This window comes from Bos taurus, chromosome 4 (assembly GCF_002263795.3).
Source record: "Bos taurus isolate L1 Dominette 01449 registration number 42190680 breed Hereford chromosome 4, ARS-UCD2.0, whole genome shotgun sequence".
NCBI lineage: Eukaryota > Metazoa > Chordata > Mammalia > Artiodactyla > Bovidae > Bos > Bos taurus.
In genome coordinates this window covers 68,668,791-68,695,347 of record NC_037331.1, presented here as the reverse complement: position 1 = coordinate 68,695,347, position 26,557 = coordinate 68,668,791, and the positions used below count along the sequence as shown (strand labels likewise).

At 39.5% G+C, this 26,557-nt stretch overlaps 1 protein-coding gene and 1 long non-coding RNA gene across 2 annotated transcripts in view; both read right to left on the bottom strand.

The window, feature by feature from the left end:
• The window catches only part of HIBADH (3-hydroxyisobutyrate dehydrogenase), a 250,170-nt gene that overhangs the window by 28,655 nt on the left and 194,958 nt on the right, over window positions 1-26,557 (bottom strand). The window lies entirely within an intron of this gene.
• Window positions 811-11,909, bottom strand: LOC112446392 (uncharacterized). The gene is made up of 4 exons (XR_003034368.2): window positions 11,804-11,909; window positions 2,541-2,755; window positions 1,771-1,978; window positions 811-982 (listed from the first exon to the last, which is right to left on the bottom strand). It is a non-coding gene; the product is annotated as an uncharacterized lncRNA (long non-coding RNA).

Sequence of the window (26,557 nt, the reverse complement as noted above, 5' to 3'; positions counted from 1 at the left end):
CACAGGGCAGTTCTCTCGGTGCTCATCAATGGTAAACTAGTAGCAGGGTCTTTAAAGCAGCATGAAAGAGGCTTCAGTTCAGTTCAGTTCAGTCGCTCAGTCGTGTCCGACTCTGCGACTCCATGAATTGCAGCACGCCAGGCCTCCCTGTCCATCACCAACTCCCAGAGTTCACTCAGACTCACGTCCACTGAGTCAGTGATGCCATCCAGCCATCTCATCCTCTGTCGTCCCCTTCTCCTTCTGCCCCCAATCCCTCCCAGCATCAGAGTCTTTTCCAATGAGTCAACTCTTCGCATGAGGTGGCCGAAAAAGAGGCTTAGAAAGAGGCTTACTAACGTTTAATAGAGGGTATGTTTTTGCCCTAATGCTAAAAACACATTATACTCTAATTGTCACCTTTATGTTTCTATTCAAACTATCACCTATCTTCTCCATCGTTTCTTCTTTCTTGTAGCCCCATCCCCAGTCCTCCATCTGGGCATCCTGAGACAAAATTGTAGTGTGGGCAGAGCTTGCCCATGGCAGGTCCAGGACTCTGTTTGTGCTGCCCTTCATCTCCCTGCTCCCCTTCATCTCCCTGCTCCCCATCCTCAAGGCCCAGGAAATACCCTCAGTGACTTGTTCTCCAGTGGGTGGTAGAACACAGGCTGAGATGAACCACCAGCTTCCACTGCAACTTCTGTCCTTTACTACAAAGCCTCCAAAACTACTCTGTGTCATGGTCTCTCCACATATATTAAGTGATAATAATCCTCACTCAGTCAGTAGGATGTTTTCAGCAACGAATAACAGAAAATTCAAGTCAAATATCTTCAACATTCAGAATGTTTACTGACTCCCAGACAGGAAGCCCAGGCTAGGGAGGGGTTAAACCAGCACCACAGCTTTCCTTCCCATGTGAGCCACATCCTTCAGCTAATCTGGAGGTGGAGGCAGCAGTCCCCAGCGGAGAGAGACAGGGTTGCCTCTGGGAGGTGTCCTGAAAGAGCAAGGTGAGCAAGAAATTGCCCAGCTGCCTGGAAAACCTGTTCTTGAATCTCAGTACCTTGAACTGAGTCACGTGGGGAGTGGGATCACCTTTAGACCAACTGGACTCACCTGTGGATCTGGGTCAGGTAAGCTTCCCTGAGGGCATAGGGGCTGCAAGGGGAGGGGAGTTTGTTTGTGCTACAACAAAATCTGAACTCCCATTAGAAAGGGGCAGGGGTTAAGGAGGCCAGGGCAACATCAGACAGTGTCTGCTTCGTGTGCTTCTCTGGAAGGTCTGAGCCCTCCACCCCGTGCACCCCCCCAAAGAAATAAAAGGAAAAAAGGGATGACAACATACTGGCGCCTTAATATTAAGTTCATATAAGGGACAGTTAAAAAGTTAGCGCTGTCAGGCTGTAGATGATTTGTTTTAGGGGAGCATCCAGCCTAATAGGAGATTTTAGCCTGTGAAGGTCCCAGCCTTTAATGATGAGATTTAGTTCCCTATGTACAGTCACTGGCATATGTTTGGGATGTGAGATAGACTTCCAATATCTGACTGTCATGGCTTGTATAAGAACCTTGGATCAGCCTGGCTTCCCTTGGCATTCTGGAGCATATCTACACCACAGCATAGGAGCTGGAATGGCCATGCCTTCTGTGGGATAACCAGTGTCATCAAATGATGCTCATCTTAAGAGGAGGCAGTTGCTGCTGTGCTTAATTTACACCCACATCTGAAGATGTATCTTGAGGCTAAAATTTTAAAACTTGTCCAGAGACATCAGGTTGTGTTACCTTGAGTTCTCTTAGAGGAAAGAATGCAGAGCAAGCCAGTGGTTATTCCTGTTGGTGGGTGGTCTTCTTCCAGAAGCCACAGATGGCTGAGCCACACCCCAGGAGTTTCTGATACAGGAAGTCTGGAAAATTTGCACCTTGAACAAGTTTCCAGGTAATGCTGATGCTCTGGTCCAGGGACCACACTTAGTGAACCACATCCCCTGACCTAGGGGATGAAAAATGGAGTGTGATTTGTAGCAAAGGAAAAAGAAAAACAGCAGCTTTTTAAATGCAGTTGGCTTCATCCCTATTCTGGCTTTGTTCATTATTCTCAATATGCTCCCCCGTTCATTAAAGTGTCCTAGGTCATTTGTTCATGGAAGGATCCCCTTTTTTCTCGATAGTCTGGAGCTCCTTGTGGAAGAGTAATTGATTTATAGTCTATAGTCTATGAGGAGCTAAAGATTTTGCCCCCATGGCTGTTTATAATGTACAAGAGAAAAATCGAGTTCCTAGAGGTGTTAACCCTCTCTGCAATGATATTCAACACTGGAAAGTACAAGGAAGTCCTGAATAGAAACCCCATACAGTGGCTCTGGAGAACTTGTAACTAATGGGCACTTGTAAATCTAACAGGATTTCCTACTGGTGTGAATGCCTTGGGTAAAATGCTCATTAAACTGTCAGCTCACAGAGAGGTGTTGCTCCTGGGAAGAGGGTCACAGCATCCTGGGGAGGAAAGAAGTCTCCCCAGGCCACCAGGGTCCTTCCCTCCCCTGATCACTCACCACCCACTTCAGACTCCTTCCAAAGCCCTTCAGAGGGTGTTTACAACTCTGTACCAATTCCATCAGGAAATTATTAATTTTCTTCAATCCAAACTATATATTCACTTTGTTGGCTCTTCTTGTTGAAGAAGATCTCTTCTATGGAAATGGAGAATAGCTAACCACTGTCCATGGTAGAACAGTACTTTCATACTTAAAACCAGTTTGTTTCAACCCTGAAAAATATTAACGTTTATTTTTACTCAAATAACACTTGCACATCAGGAAAAAAATTACATAGCACAAAATGGTATATAATGAAAACTGAGTTTCCTTCCCATCTCTGGCCCCTGGGCCAACTGCCCAGAATTAACCTCCAACACTTCTTTAGTGTGTACTTACCAGAAGTTTTCCAAACACGTATTTGTGTACACACATACACATTCACACACGTATTTTTAAACTTAATGATACATCTTGGATTCTCTTCACATTAGCACATATACTTCTTTGTAAGAATATATTATAAATTATTTAATCAGTTCTTTATTTATGGTATTTTGTCATTTCCAGTTCTAAACTTCCAATGTTATAGATGCATCTTTGATTATACTGGCAAATATAAGATTTCCTAAAGCAGAGTTGCTGGGTCAAACGTTTTATGTATTTTTCATTTTGGCAGATTTGGTAGAGGTTACACCAATTTTTACTCCCTTCAACAATGTTCAAAAGTTCCAGTATTTTGCTGTATACTAAACAATGTGTTAACAAACTAAATTTTTTTGGCCTGATAGGCAAAAATAATGTAACTTCAGACCTGTAATTCACATCTCTCTCATTGTACTAATATCACTGAACATCTTTGCATATGTATGAGAACTTTGACATTTCTTGTTCTTTGAAGTTTGTTTATGTTCTTTTACCTATTTTTCTATTGGTTGTTGACAGTTTTCCTTTAGCTTTGTTGGTTATCTTTATATATCAGAAATTAGCCTTTGTCATATATGTTGTAAATTCTGTCATGCAAATTTTAAGTCCCCCCCATCTATTATTTCCTTTTTGATTAAAATTTTATTTAGCTCAAGGTGTTTTATGCTATGGAACAATTTCTTATTTTCATAAGAAAAACGTAAGTTAAATGTAATCATGTTTATTGGTGACCCCTGGGTTTTACGTGATGCTTAAAAGAGAAAAGGCTTCCCCGATCCAAGATTAGTTTTTTAAAGTTCTTTATTTTCTTCTAGTAATTTTGTGGTTTAATATTTATTTTAGAATAAGGAGAGAGGTATGGATCCAACTTGATTTTGCTTCCCTGTGGCTTCCTATTGGTTCCAATATGACTTACTGAATAATCTATTTTTAATTTAATGGTATGCAATGTTACTGCGATAATAACCTAAATTCCCATTTGAGCTTGAGAATCTTATTTGTGCAATCTGTATTCATTCCACTGATTTGTATTTCCATTTGCCAGAATCTCATTATAAGAAATAGTACAACTTTATAATGCATTTTAATATCTGGTCAGACTAGTATCTTCCATTATTTTTATTTTCCAGAATTTTCTAGCTATACTTACTTATTCGCTTTTTCATACAAGCTTGAAAATTAGTCTGTCTGAAATTTAATATTATCTTGTTATTTCTATTGAGACTGCATTGAATTTATAGGTTAATTTAGAGAAATATTAAGTCTTCCCACCCAATAAAAGAGTTTACATTTCTACTTATTCAAATTTTCTTTTGTATCCCTTTGTTAAGGTTTTAGTCATCTATAACTTGAATATTTTTGTTAAGTTTATTTTTTTATATTTTTGGTTATTATAAATGGACATTATTTCCTATTTGTTTTCTAATTAATGTGTTTTTTTGTATCTTATTTTCATACCCATCAATTTTATTATATCTATTTGTCTACTATAATTTTGAGTTGAGTATCTTCTGTATACTCCTCAAATAATTTTACTTTACTTACTCTTTTTTAAAAATATTTTCACTTTTTATTTCTTTCTCCTGTTCTACTGAAATGATTAGAATAATGTCAAATTTCAGAGGGGTTAGTGGATACACTGGTCTTCTGATTTGAACAGGAAGGCTTTTAAGGTTTCCTTGATCAATCAATAATGATTCATGCTTTGGTTAATGATCTTGTTATTTTATTAAGATATTTAGGATGCATCCATCAATAATGTTTTGTTAAATCTGCATAAAAATTAGAAATGAATGTCAGGTAATTCCATGACTTTTCAGCATCTATGGAAGTGATTATAATTTTTCTCTTTTGATTTATCAATATGGTGAATGATATATATTAATAGCTTTTTCCACTATTGAATAATAAATAGCCAGCTTTATTCAGTATTTACTGTGTGCCAGACAACTGTTCTAAGCACTTTACATGTATTAATTCATTGAATCCTCTCAATACACTATAATGAGAAAACTGTGGCATAGAGAAGTTAAATAATTATGTGTCCAAAGTCCAACACCTGGTGAGTGAGAGCTGGGAACTGAACACAGTCATTTTACTCCTGAATCTATGTTCTCAATAGCTATTCTCAGCAGCCATCTTTTAATTTCTCATTAGGAAGTAGCATCCTCTTGACCTACTGCTGAATTCTGCCTCCTAAAATTTTAGTTTTTTTCCCTTGCTATTAATAGATTAGTTTGGACTGTAATTTTTCTTTTTGCATGTGCATGTTATCTTCGTCAGGTTTTGGAACTGGTATCTCGCTAGCTTCAAAAATTAATATGGAGGTTTTTCTTCTTTTGCTGTGACCTGAAACAATTTAAGTAGTACTGGAACTGTTTTCTGTAAAGATTTGGTAGAAAGCATTCTTCACGCCTATTAAAGTGTTTGATTTTGTTCCTGAGGGAGGGAATGAATTTTTTATAAAATGTTTTCCTATTTTTCTATGATAATTCGTCATTTAGATTTTCTACAACTCCTATGGTAGGTTTTAGTCATTTATATTTTTCTGAAAACCATTCATTTTATCCAGATTTTCAGCCAATTTCAGTAAGTCTGAGCAAAGGAGTATCTCAGAATTGTTAAAAAATTGCATAAATCTATCAGTTCCTCACTTACCACTTTCATTTTGCATTATTTGTTCACTTTTTCCCTTAATTATATTAAACAATAGATTTATTCTTTTGTTTTGTTTTCAGAGAACAAGCTCTTGGATTTATTTGTTGGTCTTTCATTTTATTGTAATTTTCCCCTCTTTATCATTGGTTACTTCTAATTTTGTACAATTTTGTTCCACTTTTTTACTTGACTAGGTTGGCTCATGATTTGTTTTTCTATTTTATTGTTTTCTTTGCTTTATCTTTATTTCTTTCCAGGAACCATCTCTTAGATCTATTTATTAGCTGCACTATTTTTAAAATTAGTTCCTTCTGCTTTTAATATAGGTATATTTTATTTCTTTTTAAAACTTGCTTGCCTGATTGACTGCTTGTGTTTTTTTTATCTTCATTCTTTCCTGTTTAACAATGCTAATAAATAGAACTATGCTATGAGAGGAGATATCTCAAAGGTTCTAATACATAGTTCTTGCATTATCTATTTCCGAGATAGTATGTTTTTTATTTCTTCTTTGGACCAAGAGTTGAGAGGGGTGGTTAAGACTTCTTTTGTCTTTGATTAAAACATTAATTTGCAGCTTAATTGCACTGAGTTCAGAGATTGTGACATACAATATTTCTATTTTTTGAAGTATATTGAGATTTTCCTCTGTGGTTCCAACTTTTAGAAATGTGGCTATTTTTATCAGTTGAATAATAGGCTTATTCTCTGTATTCAAGGTTTAGACATATATAGATGCAGATACACATACACACGTTTGTGTGCTTACACATACATGCACAGTGTGGGATTTTCAAAGCCTTACTAACTTGACTGTTTACTTGATCTGGCATGGACTGAGAAAAGTGATTTAGATTATCCCACTGCAATTGCCTTTTTGTATATTTCTATTTTTATTTACTGCAGTTTTTCTTTTATGCATTTTGAAGCAATGCTACTTGCTGCATGAAAATTCACTATATTGTATGATTACCATTACAAAGGGTCTGTTTTTAATATAGTATTGTCCTGAATTTAACGTTGGTTGACACTATCAGTTCTTGTTGTTTTTTTCTTGCACTTGATTTCTACGTCTTTGCTAATCCTTTTACTTTCAACCTTTCCAACCTCATCAATTCCAAGATGTATTTCTTGAATGTGTTATAAGGCTGAGTTATAATTTTTAAACAATTTGAGAGTCTTTTTATTTTAAGTGGAAGAGTTTTCTCGTTTATACCTACTAATACACTCTTTTTGATCTTAATTCTATCATCTTATTTCATGATTCATTATTTTGCTCTTTCTTTTTTATCTTTTCCTATATGGTCTAGGTTTCCTTGCTTTATGTTCTGTGGTGAGTGAATGTATTTGCCTTCTGGTAATTCTGAAGACTGATATTCTGAGTTTTGCTATTCTAATGATACCCTAGTAACTTTTAATAATATACCGAAAACTCTTCTTGATTTGTCAACTTCAAACAATATATTTTAACAGCACACTGTAAAAATAAGGAAATTAGCAGGACTTCCTCTTGCCCTTCATACCTTCCTGCCTTTAAATATTAACTCCCTTCCCCTATTATAGTACATCACTATCACTAGTTTAGTTCTTCTTGGCACTAATCACAATGTATAATTACCCTATTTATTTATTAATTTAATTGTTTGTTCTTCAGCTCCCCCAGTGGACTATATAATGCTTGAAGCCAATGATTTTTTTATGCTTTTGCGTGATCCAGAAGAGGTGACACAATTACAGAATAAGAGCCAGCATTATAAGAGACCTTTGGGATCACCTCCCCCAACTCGCACTTTACACATGAAGAAACCAAGCCCTCGAGGATGGAGACACTCACCCTATATCATAGAGCTAGTTGTGACAGGAGCTGGGCTTCTGTTCACCCAAGCTTCTTCCAAAATTCCAGGCTCCCTCAAAATGCATCACACAAAGTTTCATTCTAACACCAGGGGAAGGTTCACACTTAATTGCCAAACCAATGTGGAAAATACTTTTTCATTATGTCAATTACTATCACTCAGTGCTTTCTAAATGACATACTTGAAAATAGCTCCATTATAATGTGCATTTGAAAAGGACTGCCACTTCATACATCCACGATAACCTCGTAACTATTTATAGATACATTCTGAATCTCTGGACGTGTCTTGACTGAGGAAGCCTGAGAGGAAGACCACCCTCATTCTAAGCTGGGAATCAAGATTGTAATAAGTGACACATTCAAAGACACTTAGAATGGCAAGAATTGATTCCGGAAAAGAATCTCTGTTTCCTGGCAACCAGCTCAGTACTCCCTGAAGGGCACTTTGAAGAAAAGCTCAATCAATGGAAGGGTCAAATGTTTTCTTTTTCAAATGTCCATTTTGCATGTAATGGCTGCTCTGTGCAGACTTTATGGGGTGTTCGCTTGTTCGGGAGAGGTAGGGTCCTTCTGAGTAAACACGTGTGCTATGGGTGAGAAATTACTTCAACTGAGTTTATTGGCATTTCTTAGAGCATATGAGTTCAAAGAAAATTATTACAGGTAAGAGCTCTGTCCATTGAAACACCACTGTATAGATTACATAGTGATATATACGGTTAGAGAGACATCCAAGAAAAGCTCAGTACAGAGCTTGCCAATTCTGAAGATCAGCCTTTACAGGGGTTGGTAAATCTTTCTCTTGACCCTAAAGCCACCTGCTCTGCCCTGATTATTTTTTCAGTCTGACTGAGATCTCCCTAGTGGAAATGAATGGAATATAGAAAGGGTACTGTAGTCATATAGTCCTTGGTTTGAACCAGGTTTTTGCATGGCCCTGAGAAAGCCACTTAACTTTGCCAAGTTCTGCTTTCTCTAGATGTGGACAGAATGGAATAACACTCTTTTAGAAGGCTGATGTGATACTTTGGTAGGATTACATGAAGGAATCTGCCACTTGGTATGAACTTCACTTGACAGCTTTATTAGTTGTCTAAGATGGACATGGAGGTGTGGACCAAATGGAAAATGGAGGACTAAGTAATGTTGAATTATATTTGTGCTCAGAAGCTTATGTTAGTGTCTCTGTCGGCTTTCAAAACTATATTAAGCATATATATGATAACTCTTTAGGACTTGGAAAGATGGGTTTCCACTGAACAGAAGGAAAAGTGGGGCCACCAGGAAGTACAGTCATAAACCTCAATCTGCATCAGTCACTGGTCAGCTCAATGTATGACAGCTCTTACCAGGGGCACTATGGTACCCTGGGGGCTACCTTGTGAGTATGAAGGGGATTCACAGATCCCTGGAGCCTCAGTACCTTAGACAGTTCTCTGTTCCTGACTGATATAACACATTTCCTTAAACTGTCCATTGCCACACTGCAGACATGCATTCCCCTATCCATTGCCATTATTACCTTGTATATGAGTTAGACAGAATAGGTCAGACTTTTAGAAGACAGGCCCGTGAGGCATAACCCCAAACAGAAATAGTTTACATTTCTCTCTCACTCAGCTCAGGTTATGGAGCGCTTATATAGTGTGCTAGACTCTGTGAGTTCTGGATGAGATGGACATGTAGGTGAATCAGACTCAAACTTGTCCAGTGTAGAACTAGAATAACAGAAGACCATGTGGTGTTCACCTTGGCCAAGTTAACCTGGACCTCAGTTTCTTAATGTATATTAAAAAAGGAGGTCTTGGCCAGGTGATTCTCCAAGATCCATTTTACTTTTCTGATTTTTATTTATATATGAAACTTTACGCTAAGTTCCTTAAAACAAAAGAAGCAAAAAATAAACCTTAAAGGATAGAGGGATATAATAACAAACAGAAACATTTAAAATGATTTTAACATCTTAAATTTCCTCTCTAAAAAAATTTAAACTGAATCAATAATGATGGCTTCATCCAAGAAGCCAATTTTAGCTCATTGTGGAAGGGTCCCAAGGGTCTCAGCTGTCCTTTCCTTCTTTTCTTTTTGCCCCTTCAAAGTTTTCCATGTAGATTTTTTTCCCTTCTCCTGCTGTTGGCTGTTTCCTTCAATGTTGTTTACTGCTGGTGTTAATTCACTTTTATTTGACCCCTCACATCATCCATCAAATTCTCACATGGCCATTATAATATCATTGTTTTAGTTGAGGTCTCAACAGCTTCAATCAATCTATGGCCAAAATTCCTGCAACTCTTGCTACTCTTTTTTTCCTTCCTTCCTCATTTGGCTCTAGCTCTTTATGGGTGATATTAGTGTTTCGAGGTCTTCCTCCCATTCATCACCCATATTTCTCCCTACAAAATCTCAGCTTTCAAAAATGAACAGAGTGATAATGCAGTAGACACTATTATGCTAAGAATACTGGGATTTTGCTTATTAAAGAAGTGAGGCTTCAAATCATAATAGATATGAGTTTTTCTTTTTAAAACATTACGTTCAATTAGGTTGTGTGTGAGCTAGGCTCACAGCCTATGGTTTATATTGTTATAAGCCACAAATGAAATAAGGATTATAAAACACACTGAAGAGGAAAATGCAGCTTGAGAATATGATACAAGTGTTAATTCAAGACATTTAAAGTTTTTTCTATTAGTCTCTTTATAATTAAAAGCAGAAGCTAAATAAAATTAAAGAATAGGATAAAAGGAGGAGGATGTTTTAAAGAGCCAATTTAAGGTAATTACTGGACAGTCCTAGTTTTGCCCAAAGTCATCTCTACCCATCTGTCCATCTATCCATCCAATAGCTTGGGCACTGGAAGGTCAGGTTGTGCAGTATACAGAAAACAAGTTAGATATTGTCCTTTCTATGGAGCTTTTATTCTAATGTTATTTAGTCACTAAGTCATGTGTGATTCTTTTGTGACCCCAGGACTGTAGCCTGCCAGGCTCTTCTCTCCATGGAATTTTCCAGGCAAGATTACTGAAGTGGGTTGCTATTTCCTTCTCCAGGGGATCCTCCAACCCAGGGATGGAACCAGAGTCTCCTGCATTGTAGGTGGAGTCTTTACTACTGAGCCACCTTGGAAGTCCTTTATTCTAATGTGTGCTTAGTCGCTCAGTCATGTCCAACTCTTTGCGACTCCATGCACTGTAGCCCATCAGGCTCTTCTGTCCAGGGGGATTCTCCAGGCAAGAATACTGGAGTGGGTTGCCATGCCCTCCTCTAGGGATCTTCCCAACCCAGGGATTGAACCCAGATCTCCCACATTGCAGGTAGATTCTTTACTATCTGAACTACCAGGGAAGCCCAAGAAGATTGGGCTTCTTCCCAATCTTCGCAACCCAGGAATCGAACCAGAGTCTCCTGCATTGCAGGCAGATTCTTTACTAGCTGAATTACCAGGGTATCACTATTTATTCTATAGTGGAGACCATATTTTTGAAAAGGTTAACATATATATGAACTTAATAATCTCAAAATGTGGTAAATTCTGTGAAAAACAGTGGAGGGAGAGATTGTGGAGAATATTTGGGGAGCTTTTAGGGTACTAACATCTGAGTAGGTGGCATTGAGTGAAGCCGAATCGTGAGAGGGAAGTAATCACGCACATATTTAAATAGAGTGCTCTTTAAAAAAAAAATTATTTTACTGAAGTATAGTTGATTTACAATGTGGTGTTAATTTCTGCTGCAGAACAAAGTGATATATATATATATATATATATATATATATATGTGTGTGTATATATATCAGAGAAGGCAATGGCACCCCACTCCAGTACTCTTGCCTGGACAATCCCATGGATTGGAGGAGCCTGGTGGGCTGCAGTCCATGGGGTCCCTAAGAGTCAGACACGACTGAGCGACTTCACTTTCACTTTTCACTTTCATGCATTGGAGAAGGAAATGGCAACCCATTCCAGTGTGTATGCATATATACACATATATATTCTTTTTCAGGTTCTTTTCCATAATGATTTGTCACAGGATTGTTAATATGGTTACTTGTGCTATACAGTAGGAACTTGTTTATCCGTTCTGTATATAATAGTTTGTCCCAAACTATCTGCTTGTCCCAAACTCCCAATTTATTTCTCCCCCACCACTACCTCCCCCACTTGGGCAACCACAAGTCTTAAACAGAGAGTACTAAGTGGGAAATATTAATGATCTTTAAAGGGAAAATGAACTTCCACCTCAGAAACTAGTTTTCTGAAAGGGCTTTAAGAAGATGAGGAGAGAAATGACCAGTTAGGAGACAGTTCTGCAAACAAAACTGTAGCTTCCAGAATACAAACCTTTATGTAATAGGAGCGGGGCAGGCTCAGCTGTTAGCCAAAGGCAGTTAGCGGTCCCACTCAGCCACTGATTATTATCGTAGTGAGCCCCTCCCCCAAAAGAGCAACCAGCGAGTGACCGTTAGCGGTCCGCCTCAGCCATTGGTCAGCTTTGCAGTAGGCACCGCCCCCTCCTCTTTATAAAAGGAGCCCGAATTCAGCCTGAGGGAAGATGGTTCTCTGAGAGACTAGTCTGCCCTGTGCTCTGTCTGCTAGCTTTGTGGTTACAGTCGTTATTCCTTGCCCCAACAACCCACCTCCTGATTTATTGGCCTTTCCTGTGGGGAGCAGAGCGAGCTTGGGCTGGGTTATCACTTACAGTGACAGTTTCTAAAGTCAGAGATGACATGAGCCTGACCCCCGGGTAACCTCTGTTCTCATCCTTGTCGCTCCTCAGTCACTCTGACATCTTTGCTGTTCCCTGAACATTTCAGTCCACCTCGGGGCCACCAGACATGCTCTTCCTCTATCTGGAATGCTTTTCCCCCAGAGTCATATTTCTTGCTCTCTCATTCCTTTTGAGTCTTTAGTCAAATATCACATTTCTACCGAGGCCTTCTGTGACCATTCTGTTTAAACATGAATATCCTGTTCCCACCTAGCTTTATTATTTTTTTCCGTAAAACATCATATTCTGATATACATTTTATTCTTTTTTTTATTGGCCAGCCATCCCTCAACATTCTATGTAGGTTCCATAAAGGTAGGGAATTCTGTCAACTTTGTTTAGTGTTGAATCTCCAGGACCTACCTAGAATAAGGCCTGACATAGAGCTGGTGCTCAATCTCTGTTAAGTAAATGAAATAATAAATGGTCATATTTGAATATATATAATATATAATATGAATGTAATTATATAATTCTATATAATATATAATTCTATATAATATATAATATGAATATATATAATATAGAACTAAATCTATATTATAGTATTAAAATTATTTTACTTCAGGCCAAGTATGATAAATAGAACATATCTGTTTATCTCTGTTCCTCCCTGAAATTGCTGTAAAAAAATATAAAAGGCATAAACTCACAAGGGCTAAGAGAACGAGAGGAGACAGTAGCAGAAAGGAAATTTCACCAAAATTTTCATGACAGATAGTCCTATTTTGCCGGGCTGGGAAAGCTGAAACATAAGCCTGAAGGGGAGAAACAAATTAGATAGAAGTTATTTGTGCCACAGTTCCTTAAGTAGGCTCAGGATTGGAGGCATCTTATATCCCCCTGCCCCCCCGCATCTTTCTCAAGAAGCTACTAGAGTATATACACCACCAAACGGGAGAAATTGAGGAAGAAAAACCTAGGCTTGAGGAAATAGGACTCTTAACACAGGAGACAGGTGAAAGAATTTCCAGAATGAGAGTGAAGAGAAGTCCCAGCCTGACAGATGGTCATCAGGCATAGGCAGCAACCAGTCCAGACTATAGGAGCCAGACAAAAGACTTCAAGGTTGACATCTTTAAAAAAGAAGAAACTGAAAGACAACCTGGTATATTTGAACATACGGAGAGATTTTACAGTTCTATCAGATTTTAAGGAAGGTTCAGTTAGTTTATAGGGACATGGAAAACTAAAAATATGAGAAAAGAAATGATTAACTCTGAAGAAAAAAAGCTATTAAGGAAAAAAAAGAAATGGAATTATGGTCAACTTAGGTGGCACTAGTGTTTAAGAACCTGCCTGCCAATGCAGGATACATGAGACGCAAGTTCAATCCCTGTTTCGGGAAGATCCCGTGGAGGAGTGCATGGTAACCCACTCCAGTAGTCTTGCCTGGGAAATCCCCATGGACAGAGGAGCCTGGTGGGCTACAGTCCATAGCATTGCAAAGAGTTGGACACAATTGAAACAACTTAGCACATAGTGGCTCAACTGTGAATAATTATTTATTCATCACAATACTACAATTGAGAGGCTGACGGGGAGGGTAAGTCTTTGATGTGTATGGGGAAGTAATCGTATTAAAAAAAAACACAGTATCTTCCATAGTTGGGAGTCAGTAGATATTATCTAAAACTGAAATACCAAAAAATAACAGAAACATATTTAGAAATATGAACAAGAAGTGGTTAAAAAACAAGAAGTGGTTAAAAATTGAAAATGACTTCTGGAAAGCAGCATTAACGGTAGGGAAAAGTAGAATAGGAACTGAAATTTTCCTTTACAAACCCTATAAGCCTTGACTTTCTAAGCAATATGTACATGTTATATTTTGATGTAAATAAAAAATAAATAAAAGGAATGTCTGATTTCTTGTTAATCTCAGGAGAAAGATCTTGAAGTAAGACATGTTTATGTTGGAATATCTGTAAATATAGAAGATACAGGAAATATTTGTTAAATGGTAAGTGAATGAATGAATGATGAGAGTTGTCACAAGTTTATTTAAAAGTTGAGAGTATATCACTGGAAGCCAGTGAAATGATGAGAGGCCTTGCATAGAAGACGATTTAAGGAAGCCCAGAAAAGATATGAATTTGTGTACCCCACCACAATGGAGCCCCAGGGTTTCTGCTCAGTTTAACCTATTACACAGTGTAATGCTGGCAAAAATTGCTCGTTTCCATACAGCTGACTTCGCAGATTTAAAAAGTCCTGAATGGGAAATAAATATGCTGCTCTTAATAAATGTCTAGTTAAGGTAGAGTTAATATAGTTAAATGTGAAAGTGTATGAATGATATATTTTAATAGCATTCAGAGCACATTTCAGCATCAAGATAAATGCAAACTTGAAAAAAAAAAAACTCTAACATCCTCTAAACACATTGCCTTATCATAGCAAATGATAAATTACTAAAGAAAAATGTTATTCTGCAGTGTTTTGAAGATTAAGTAGAGTATGAGTGAAATTAACATTGTGTATAAGTGAAGCTGTGACTATATCATGTCAGGATGGTAATAAAATTGCAAAGGGGAGAGAATTAGAGTTTTATGCCACAGAAATGGAAGTAGTTTTCATTTTAATTGTTTTTCTTTAAATGGATTGTTTCTGTAATATACTACATTCTTTCCAGTTCACAGATGTTCAGGAGGGATAAAAGAGTTATAAAATATTCTAATGTGAGCTTCTAAAATAGCTTTTTTGGAACAGAAAAAGAACAGCCTAAAGAATTCAGAATTTTTAAAGTACAGTAAAGCATTCATATTGCAAATTTAGTGATTTGCATTTTGTGATATGGGAAAACAAATGGACTTTTAACTTTTATGCCATAACTGGCCTTTTAGTCAAATAAATCAATTTCATCTATGATATTCCACTTTTTAAGTCGGGTGTCTCTCTACAATTCAATTTCTTTCTTCCTCATCTCATCTCCTGCTAGCAGTTCTTTATTCCTGGTGTTAGAAGTCCCCCTTTTCTCCATTAGATAGATGGGGTTCTGGTCTTCACCTGAGCTAACTCAGCAGGATGGATGTATTGTGCCAATGTCAGAGGCTCCTAGCTATCCACTCTATCCCCCTCAAAGTCCCTTTCTCCCTCCCCTCAACCTGTAGCCCTTACCATGGACTACTCAGCTCATCTACATCAGCTCCGCCAGGGATGCTGTGTTCCTCGCCAGTTCTCTATTTGACTTTTCTTTTCTTCTTCTTCATATTTCTTTTCAGAAAGCCATTGTTTTTCCATGATTCTAAGGCTATTTGTATCCTTGTGCTGTGTACAAAGGTTCCTGTTAATCCCAATGGCTCTGCTTTTCTTTTACCATCATAATTGCCTTTTCCTCTGGCCCACATGGTCAGAGCCTCATTTATATGTCCTGAGACGGGGATCAACTGCCTTGGGTGGGTTAGAGTTCCGTGGGAGACTAGCCTCAAGGTTAAAGTGCCACTTTAATCACTTATTTAAACACCACCAACAAATAGTTACTAGGACCTACTATGTAGCAAGTACTATGGTAGGTTTATAATGTTGAACAAGATAGGATCAGCTCTGGCCTTATAAAGTTTAAAATCAGGTGGATAAAATGTGAATTAAACATACAATTGAAATGAATTCATCGTGAACCCATGAATTCCAAGTAACATAATGCTAGGAAAAAATACAGGATGCTATATGTTCACATAACTAGGATATCTGACCTAATAAGGGAGTTAGGAAAAGTTTCCTTGAGGAAACAACATTTAAATAAAGAGCTAAAGAATAAGTTGGAGTCAGCCAGGGAAAAGTAGAACTTTGTCCATAGAAGGAACCTGAGAAGCAAAGGCCTTAGGCAGGGCAGACAGTGGTGTGTTTCAAAAAACCAAGAAAAGGACTGAGAGGCAGGAACACAGGCAAGGAGAAGGTGTAAGAATGAGGTGGGAGACTGTGGAAGAAGCAGATCATGTAGGCTGGTACCCAAAGAGCAAGAGGAGGCTTAAATGGAAGCATGATTGGTTCAGATTTGACCAGACTGATATTATGCCAAACGGATTGGAAGGGCATGAGTGTGGACGGGGGACTTCTACTCCAGTCCTCATCCATATCCAGATCCACTGTGGATCCAGGGCTTCCTGTGGTCCTGCTGCTCTCACACACGGGGGCTGGGGGAGTTAGGGTGGGGCTTGGCACACTAACTCTCTTGAGATGCCTTGACGAGGTTTCTCATCTAATAGGAATATGGCTATTAGAAGATTCTCTCAGTTTTTCTTTGGGCATTTCTCTCATTTCTCAATGTCCGATCAGTGATTGTTTTAAGCTTGCTTCTGCTTTCCTGGTCTTGACCCTCTGATCCATCCTGTGGAACATAAAGCTCTAAAGTAGCAAAGAACTGGGTACTCGCCCTTATTTATTAGCATGTGGGTCATCTGATTGTCCACAAAATAGTTACCCTTGAGGTAGGGAAATGTGTGCTATTTTGAATGGACAAACAGACTGGTTCCAAATAGGAAAAGGAGTACATCAAGGCTGTATATGGTCACCCTGCTTATTTAACTTATATGCAGAGTACATCATGAGAAACTCTGGGCTGGAAGAAGCACAAGCTGGAATCAAGATTGCCGGGAGAAATATCAATAACCTCAGATATGCAGATGACACCACCCTTATGGCAGAAAGTGAAGAGGAACTAAAAAGCCTCTTGATGAAAGTGAAAGAGGAGAGTGAAAATATTGGCTTAAACCTCAACATTCAGAAAACTAAGATCATGGCATCTGGTCCCATCACTTCAAGGGAAATAGATGGGGAAACAGTGGAAACAGTGTCAGACTTTACTTTTGGGGGCTCCAAAATCACTGCAGATGGTGATTGCAGCCATGAAATTAAACGATGCTTACTCCTTGGAAGGAAAGTTATGACCAACCTAGATAACATATTCAAAAGCAGAGACATTACTTTGCCAACAAAGGTCCATCTAGTCAAGGCTATGGTTTTTCCAGTGGTCATGTATGGGTGTGAGCGTTGGACTGTGAAGAAGGCTGAGCGCCGAAGAATTGATGCTTTTGAACTGTGGTGTTGGAGAAGACTCTTGAGAGTCCCTTGGACTGCAAGGAGATCCAACCAGTCCATTCTGAAGGAGATCAGCCCTGGGATTACTTTGGAAAGAATGATGCTAAAGCTGAAACTCCAGTACTTTGGCCACTTCATTCGAAGAGTTGACTCATTGGAAAAGACTCTGATGCTGGGAGGGATTGGTGGCAGGAGGAGAAGGGGACGACAGAGGATGAGATGGATGGATGGCATCACCGATTCGATGGACATGAGTTTGGGTGAACTCTGGGAGTTGGTGATGGACAGGGAGGCCTGGCATGCTGCAATTCATGGGGTTGCAAAGAGTTGGACACGACTGAGCGACTGAACTGAACTGATTAATTAACTACATTGTCAACATTATTGACAAGAAAAAGACCAGTGATAGAATGAGACATTAAAGAAAAACACAAACACAAATTTCCATTTGCCTAACTGGAGGGTGGTATTTTTTTGGTTTTAAAATTCCATCAGTCCCTCCAGAAGGTTAGGATGACCTACCCCTCCTATCTTCCTCTGCACAGCCCAATAAACAAATTCACTGTGGGAAGCAAAACTATTGGACGATATTTTAATTTCTATCAACTATTTAGAAAAATGAGTTATTTTACTCATCATGCTATGTTTAATTTTCAGCATCAGAGTATTTTCTAATGTTTACCCTGTAATTCAGCACTTAATATCACCAGGTAAAAATACTTTCTGACTATAAGGGCAAATTCCTCCCTCCCTCCCTATCTTTTTATCTCCTTTCCTCCTTTTCTTCCTTCTCTCTTTCTCCCCTTCCATCAGTAAGTATTCTTTATGGACATTCAAAGTATTAACTTCACTTAAAGGTAAAATTTGAATGAAATTAACAATTTCGACAATGATTCCAGCATTGTCCTAAAATGGCCCAATACTGCCTTGTCAAGCCAGATGACATCCTAACCACATAGATTTTGCAACTGCAAGTCCTGTCTAGTGTATTTATTTCAGTTCACCTGGGCCTTCTCTACATGTGTGCCTTCTTTAGAGGTGTATGAGAAAAGATAGAATATTTGGGTGGAAAAGGAGAGTCTATTCTGTAGAAAGAGGGGGAGAGAAGGTGACAATACAGCTCTACACAACAGACTCAAAGAAAAACTAGGCACTGTGTGAACCACCAAGCACTGCAGTGTGTGGAGCTCTGGTATACATAGGCAAGTGAGGAGAGATTCATCAGGGAGAGAAGGTGGGAGGCAGCCGGAAGCTTAGCGGGGTAGGCTCATCGAAACGTGTCATCGTGCTTGACTAGGGCATGGCTGCCTCCCTGACCAGCAGTGGAGGTGCTGACTACACCACACACCTACCTTGGGCTCTATTCATTTGCACATCTGTTCACCCACCATGGGCTTAGCAGACATTTATTGAGCACTTCATATGAACATGTCATTGAGATAATCACAGATCTTTTTATTCTTGTAGGAGTGTAAAGTCTAGCAGGACGGAAATAGATTGGATAAGGGGGTCCTAACAGAGTGACATCGGCAGGGTTGCAGAGAGAAAGGAAGATTTCATTCTGATTGAGTCTGAGGTTCAAATATGGGAACTATATGCTTAGCCATTAGGTAAGATTATGAGATATGAAACTGTAACATATGCCTGAGGTATATGTTAACTCTTCATATCAAATAAGCCTAACATGAAATTTTAACCTTAGAAAAATTAGGTAGGACTGTTACATTATGAATAGGTGCCCTGCTATATAAAAAAGATTCTATAAATAACAAGTGCGTCTTAAGTCACTATGACACTGACTAACAGAGAATTCTTAAAGAGATGGGAATACCAGCCCACCTGACCTGCCTCCTGAGAAATCTGTATGCAGGTCAAACTGCAGTCCATGGGATCGCAGGGTCAGACACGACTGAGAAACTGAACTGAAGGCACAGACTTAGATAAAAGACTTGAAATGTTAATATATCTGTGTGAAAATATGGTTCAAGCTACCAACGTGTCATTGCACATGACTTTTCATAATATTTCTGTGAAAGTCAAAATTCTCAAAAAGTTCTTCCTTTAGTTCTTTTCCCTGGCTGCATCTTAAAATCATATAGGGAGCTTTTAAAAAAATCTCAGAGCCCAGGACATACCATCAGAATCTTTTGGAAATAAGACCCAATAATCAATAGTTTTTTAAGCTCCCTAGACAATTCTGGTGTGTGACCAAAACTGAGAACCACTACTTTGGGAATTGCTTCTCAAATTTTAATGTGCATAGAATCTTGTTAAATGGAGATTCTGACTCATTAGGTCTACAGTGGGGCCTGAGATTCTGTACTTCCAACAAGTTCCCAGGTGGTAGTAATACTGCCAGCCCAAAGCCCACACTGTGACAATGACATCAGATCTCAATCTTGTGCACCAGAGTATCTGGGGGAGCATCTGATTTGACACTGGGGACTTGATTTCTCCAGATCTCCTCATCCTAGAGTACAAATGGAATTATGTAACAACAACTCGAATTCTACTAGCTCTTGTTTAAACCAGTTCTTATGGGTATATAGCACTCCTGCCCCCCTCCCATGAAAAGAGACCCAGTAAATGTGTCCCTTGATAGTTCTTGGGTATCGGGGGATAGTCTTAGGAAGGTCTTACATGGCCTCACAAACGTTTTCCCCCTTCTCTTGATTAGCTTTGTTTTCACTGAGACCCTACTCCTTTCCTCCAATCAAAGGACCCACAATTATTCCAATGGGAGCTACAGCCGGTAGACAATTCTAGGTCAAAGACACCACCCTGTCTTCAGAATCGCTTGTCCCAAACTACTCTGGACAGTTCCAGGGGTGAGGGCTGTTTTTCCATTAAAATGATTTCTTTCTCAGGAGGACCCCCGTGGCCTACTGTGACTGTTCTGTCTGAATCCTTGCTCATTTTCAAGTAGGAACCATGGACAAATCCAGTTTTGTTTTTAGAAAGAACAGAACAGGTCCAGTAAAAAAGAGTGCTGAGAGGAGATGAACCGTTTGTGGGAGGAGTTCATACCAAGGAGCACTATAGCCAGTCTCCATAGCAACAGGAGCACTTATTGTGATTGCTGACCAATGGGCTATGCTGGGTTAGGAGGGCCGGATTCCCTGGCAGTGTGTCAGTGTTGGGACTTTTGGATGTTCCACAGACTGGCTGTCTCATGCTAGAGTGGCCTTAGTTCCAGGACAGTGGGTGGGCGGGGTTCCTCATCAGTGAAGAATTCTGTGGTTAGAGAGGCACCTTTCCCTTCCTCTGTGATCATCCAACCTCTCTATAATCCCCTCTCATCATTTCTCCGAGTTTTGCTCTCCTTGTGCTCCATTCCCATCTTATATGTGTATCATATATGTGTTTACACCTCTGTTACTATTAAACACAAAATTATCTTGTCCTTTACCAAATGCACATTTCTTTTAGTTATCTTAGGGGTAACTAGCCAGTCAAGTGACCCTAGTAATGATTTTAAATGCCTCCCTGCAACAGTTTACAACCATTAAGAAATACTAGCATAGTGTCTCTTAACATTGTAGTATAAAATAGCAAATCCTGGGAAAATTCAATGAGGCCTAGATTTCCAAGCCCTCCTATAGACATTTATGCCAAATGGGGTCTATGACATTATATGGCTCACTCTTTTGCACATATTTCTATTGTTTCATAAGTAAAACTCTCTTGAATAAGTATCATCTGCTTTCCAAGCAGAATGGAAGTGCAAAGATCCCATAAAGTTTTGTCTTATGCAGCAAGTAGCTTGAGTGATACTACGTTTAATTATTTTAGCATAGTTTAAGATGTAGGAAAGCAGAACCATACCTATTGCAAATCACCACCTCCACTACCACTGATGTGTGAAAACCCATGGTTTTCAAACATACAAACTAAATTAATACTGCTGCTGCTAAGTCGACTCAGTCGTGTCCGACTCTGTGCGACCCCATAGAGGGCAGCCCACTAGGCTCCCCCATCCCTGGGATTCTCCAGGCAAGAATACTGGAGTGGGTTGCCATTTCCTTCTTCAATGCATGAAAGTGAAAAATGCAAGTGAAGTCGCTCAGCCGTGCCCGACTCTTAGCAACCCCATGGACTGCAGCCTACCAGGCTACTCCATCCATGGGATTTTCCAGGCAAGAGTACTGGAGTGGGGTGCCATTGCCTTCTCCAAAATTAATGCTAGAACCCTTCATTTTACAAAATTTCTCTTAAATGTTGTGTTTCTAGGATGCATTCACATCAAGGCAGCTTTTCAGCAGTTAACCTTCTGTACACTATGAAGTATGCATGCCTCTCATTCTGCACAAAACCTTTTTTAATCATGCAGTCTAGATTTAAATGCTTTTCAGGAGAAGAAAAATCCCATGTTTTCACATCTGTAATCAGAGGTTAAAACAAGATCGAAAATCATCTCTGAAGCCAAAAAATTTAGTCCTGAAGAGCAAACAATAACATACGATGTTTGCTGATGTTATAGTATCTCTGGCAGAAAGGTAAAGCTGAGTGGCTCTCAGTTCAGGCTACAGCCAGGGCTTGCTTGAGCATACAGGTCCCACTCTTACTGGCACCTCCTGTAGAATGACAAGGTGGTTGCTAATCCTATGCGGTGGACGTCACCACTATCAGCTCACCCTCACTAGGACCTTCCCCACACCTGGTAGACTCACCCAGTCAGGTCTAACTCGTGTTCAACAAGGCACTTCTGGGCTAGAGAGGTCTTAGGAAACCGTGTATTTCAGTCCCTTTGTTTACTATGGATGAAAGGCAAAGAACTTGCCCAGAATCATAACTGGAGGCTGGTGTTGAGACTACAGGCTTGAGTTCTTGGCCTCTAGTCTTAGACTCTCTCTCTCTCTCTCTTTCTGCCTGTTACCATAACTCTGCATCTCTTTACCTGTAAAACGGAGTACTCCTTGTTAAACTGCTAGTTAACCTGTTCATTAATACTGACCATGGAAAACTCTGGGTCCTGAGCTTTGGTGCAAAAAAATGACTCATTAGAAAAGATCCTGATGCTGGGAAATATTGAAGGCAGGAGGAGAAGGGGACAACAGAGGATGAGATGGTTGGACGGCATCACCAACTCGATTGACATAAGTTTGAGCAAGCTCTGGGAGTTGGTGATGGACAAGGAAGTCTGGCGTGCTGCAGTCCACGTGGTGGTAAAGAGTCAGACATGACTGAGGAACTGAACTGAACTGAGCTTTTACAGCCATAGCTTGGGTTCATCAACTGGGAACACAACAAACCCCAGGCTTCCACAGACTCACCTGCTCCTGAACCCAAACCCCTGGGCTCTTAGCTGGGGTCTCAGAGCTCCCTAATTCGCTCCCAGTACAAATCTTAACCTGATACTTCAGCTTTTGCATTAACGCTGCCTTGATTTCCTCCAGGAACAAGCAATAGCTCATGGAGTGTTTTCTGTTGGCTCCACATGGTTCCAAATCACAGCCCGTGGCCAGGAGAGCTGCCAGCTCCCTCAACAAAATTGGGAACTTTGTGGACCCCACGAGAGGCCTTATTTATTACATCTCCCAGAGAAAGCAGACTGGGGCAATAATCGTCAAAGTAATATTTACCCCTTAATAACTGCCTATTTTTATACCAGTGTTAGAGGTTAATAGCAGTGTTATTTACTCCTCTGCCAAAAAGAACTGAAGGATGTGAAATGTGGCAGTCAATAAAGCTGAACAGTCAGATAAATAACATTCATATTATTTCCTGACAAATCCTTCTGCAACCCAGGGATATAAATAACCCTAAGAAAGCAGTTCCTGCATTACAAGTTTACTGATGTGTAAAATGTAATTTTAAAAAGAGCTGCAAACCCTAGAAGCATTGGATTCTGTAACTATATACTCCGATAGCACTCAGGATATATGCACACACACGTGTGTGTGTGAGTCCTCTGGGAACACACATGCATTCTCCAACATACTTACCACCACGTATCCGTGTGGATGGGGTGTCAGTGTGTGTGGTTATTGCCTCTCATTTCCTCTCTGCTTCTGTGATATGCACTCTTCTGCTTTTTTCCTACCTCACTGGTGGCTTTTTCTTAAACTCCTGCTCTTATGCTCTTCATTTGGAGCACACAGGAGCTCTGTCCTATTCCCAGGTTTTCTGCTCTGGCATCTTCCTAGGTGATCCTATCCATTCTCATGGTTGACACACAAATGTGTATCTCTAGCTCTCAGTCTCCTGGGGCTCTAACTCCAATATTAACAGGCTCCTTGACATTTCCAACTGAAAGTATAGTAGGCATCTTGGCCATGGTAGGGTCATAGTGTAGCTCTAATTTCCACCCCCAAACTGCTCCCCATGCCCCTACTTTCTACTGTCTTCCCCACAGCAAATGCTACCACTTCCCATGCAGTTATTCAATTTAAAAACCAAGCACCTTTTTAATCTGATATTCACCTGTGTGTAATTCACAAACAAGTTCTATAAATTTTTCCTTCAAAATAAATACATCAGGATTTACATCCATCCATCTGTCTTCTCTCTGTCTTCACCACTGCCCCCCAGTCTACATGTAGCATTTTTCTGACTGCTTTCCCAGATTCTACTCCAGCCCTCTCTCATTCATTCCACTCTCAGCATAGTAAGCTTTTAAAATATGAATTCAAATATCTTTCTTTGGCCTGCAGGCCCTGTGTGACCTGACCCTGCTCCTCCCTCCCCTCCTTTCCTGCCCATCTCCCCTTCTTCTTTGTCCTCCGGCCACAGTGTGCATTTCTTCGATCCTCCAACAGATCAGGCAACTTCCTTCTGCCTGGGGTACACTGGAGCTGGTGTTCCTATACTGGCTCCCTCTTGTCAGTTCATGAGCAGGTCCTCTCTGGTGGCAAGCCATCTAGTCCGAATAGATGCACCAACACCCATGTCACAGCATTCATATCATCATTACTGTTTTTCTCATAACATCTACTATTTCTTGAAATTATGTTGTTCCTAGATTTGCTTACATGTTCATTAGTTATCTCCACCAGAATAAAACCCTCATAAAAGCAGTGTCACCACCACTGTATGTCCAGTGACTGGGAAAGAGCCAAGCGCATAGTAGGTGTCTGTACTAATGTCCTAGGATGGCCGTATAAAATGTACAACAGATCTAAATAAAAGAAATTAATTTTCTCAAGTTTCTGGAGGCTCTAGATCAGGGTGTTGACAAGGTTGGTTTCTTCTGCGGTTTCTCTCCTTGACTTATAGATGACCACCATCTCCTTATGTCTTCACATGGTCTTCCCTTTGTATATGTTTGTGTCCAAATGTCCTCCTTCTTATAAGGACACCAATCATATTGGATTAGGGGCCACCCAAATGACTTTATTTTAACTTAATTGCCTCTTTCAAGGCTCTATCTCGAAATAGAGTAATATTCTGAGGTACGGGGGGTTAGGACTTCAATGTATAAATTTTGGGTAGGGACACAATTCAGTCCATAACAGCATCTAATAAAAAATAACAGTGATCTTCATGAAAGCTAATATTATTGAGACATTATGTATTAGATGTTGTTTTTAAGTACTTTCCCTGTATTATTTTAATCTTCACTATTAAGATTTAAGAATGTCACCAATCAGTTCCATTTTCCAGATGAGGAAACTGAGACACAAAGAAATTAGATGACCCGCTGGAGGTCACAGGTTAAAAGTTGTAGAAACTGATTCTGGGACCTGTGTCCTTTTCAACTGCCCTACACTGCTCCCCTGTGTTTATAAAGCTCTATTGAATGAACAAGTGAAGAGGAAGCAGGCATGGCAATCAGTGAGCTGTAAGTGCACAGATACCAAAGGCAGCACTTTAGCCAGGAATACTTATTTATATCTTAGGCTCCTAAAAGTGATTTGAAGTAAAATATCTTAATGAATCTATACAATATCATTAGTAAAATAGAAATTAAGATCAGAAAATCAGGAGGAAGAAAAGGAAGAAAGAAACTTAAAATCATGAAGACAAAGAGAGTTATTGAGATTAAATGTCAGTTGTCTTTGAGCTTCCTTAGTTCATTCCAAGAAAGCCTACCAATCCCCTAGAAAGATAAAAATTATCCTGTAGCTAAGTTCTAAATACATGTTTCATGTAAACTCTTACATGATAGCCATATTTAAGTGACAGAAAATGGTCTTTCATCAAACTCAGGAAAAAGAACAGCTGGATTTTACTTTATAAGGTGCTCCATTTGCAATATCCTGAAAGGATCCACATACTTTTTCTGCACATCAATGACAATTCTGTGGCCTTGTTCATTCTCAGTTTACTAATCCATTATGAGTTAGGCCCAGCAATTCCACAGAGCCCTCACTGACTTTCCTACCAATTAGGTGGAAGAGCTTGGCTGCATCTCCAGCAGAAAGTCTCAGAGGGCATTTATCTTGGTGCTGAAATGTTAACCACAGGGAAAGTCCCCATTTCAAAGAGAAGGGCTGGGTGTTTGCAAAGGGATGAACGCTTTTCTTTTTTAAATTAAAGTGGAAGTAGAGTATTGGGTAGGCCAGGGAGATTTGCTTCTCCTTTAAAATCGGTTCCCCCAAGAAATAAGTCAGATACAACTTTCAGCAGCAAATCAGAATTTGACAATGGACGTTGCCTATAAAACCTCCTGCATAGGGCCTGGCATGTAGTAAGTGGCACTCAATAAGTATTCCTTATTGTATTAGTGGCTTAAGAGAAGAGTTAGGAACTCTAATGTGTTCTCCCTAGTATTTTTAGTAATATAGACACACACACGGTGATGGGGGGAGAAGAGAGAGGAGTGAAGCCAGGGTGGTTATGGAGATCTAATGGCTGCTCCTCTCTCTTTTAGGACTTGGGAGTCCCTAAAAATCAGGGCAGACAGAAAGATGAAGCAGGGTAGGGAAAGAGGGGGAGGAAAATACAAAGACTGGTATGAGCAGGCTGACTTGGAGATTGACCCAGAAAGGCTTAGAACTCTATTAGTTGTGAAAATCAGTCTTTAAAAAACAAACACCACTGAAGAATGATGTTTGTGGTATGGCGGTATCCCATTTTGGAAATCTCAGGCAACTATGTTGGCATTGTGTAGCACATCATCATTGTCTCTTCTGCCTACTTCTGAGAATAAAAAGACTTGGCTGAAAAAGCTCCTCACATCTCCATCAGTTTGTAATCAGTGAATACAGTAAGTGCAGGGGGTTGATGACTGTTTGCAGAGTATGTAATTTTATATATCTTGTGGGAGAGGTTGAGAGGATTCTGTTTAAAAAGGCTGCCCTAATAAATGATTTACCAGGGCAGCCAGAGATCAAAGAAATTGCTCA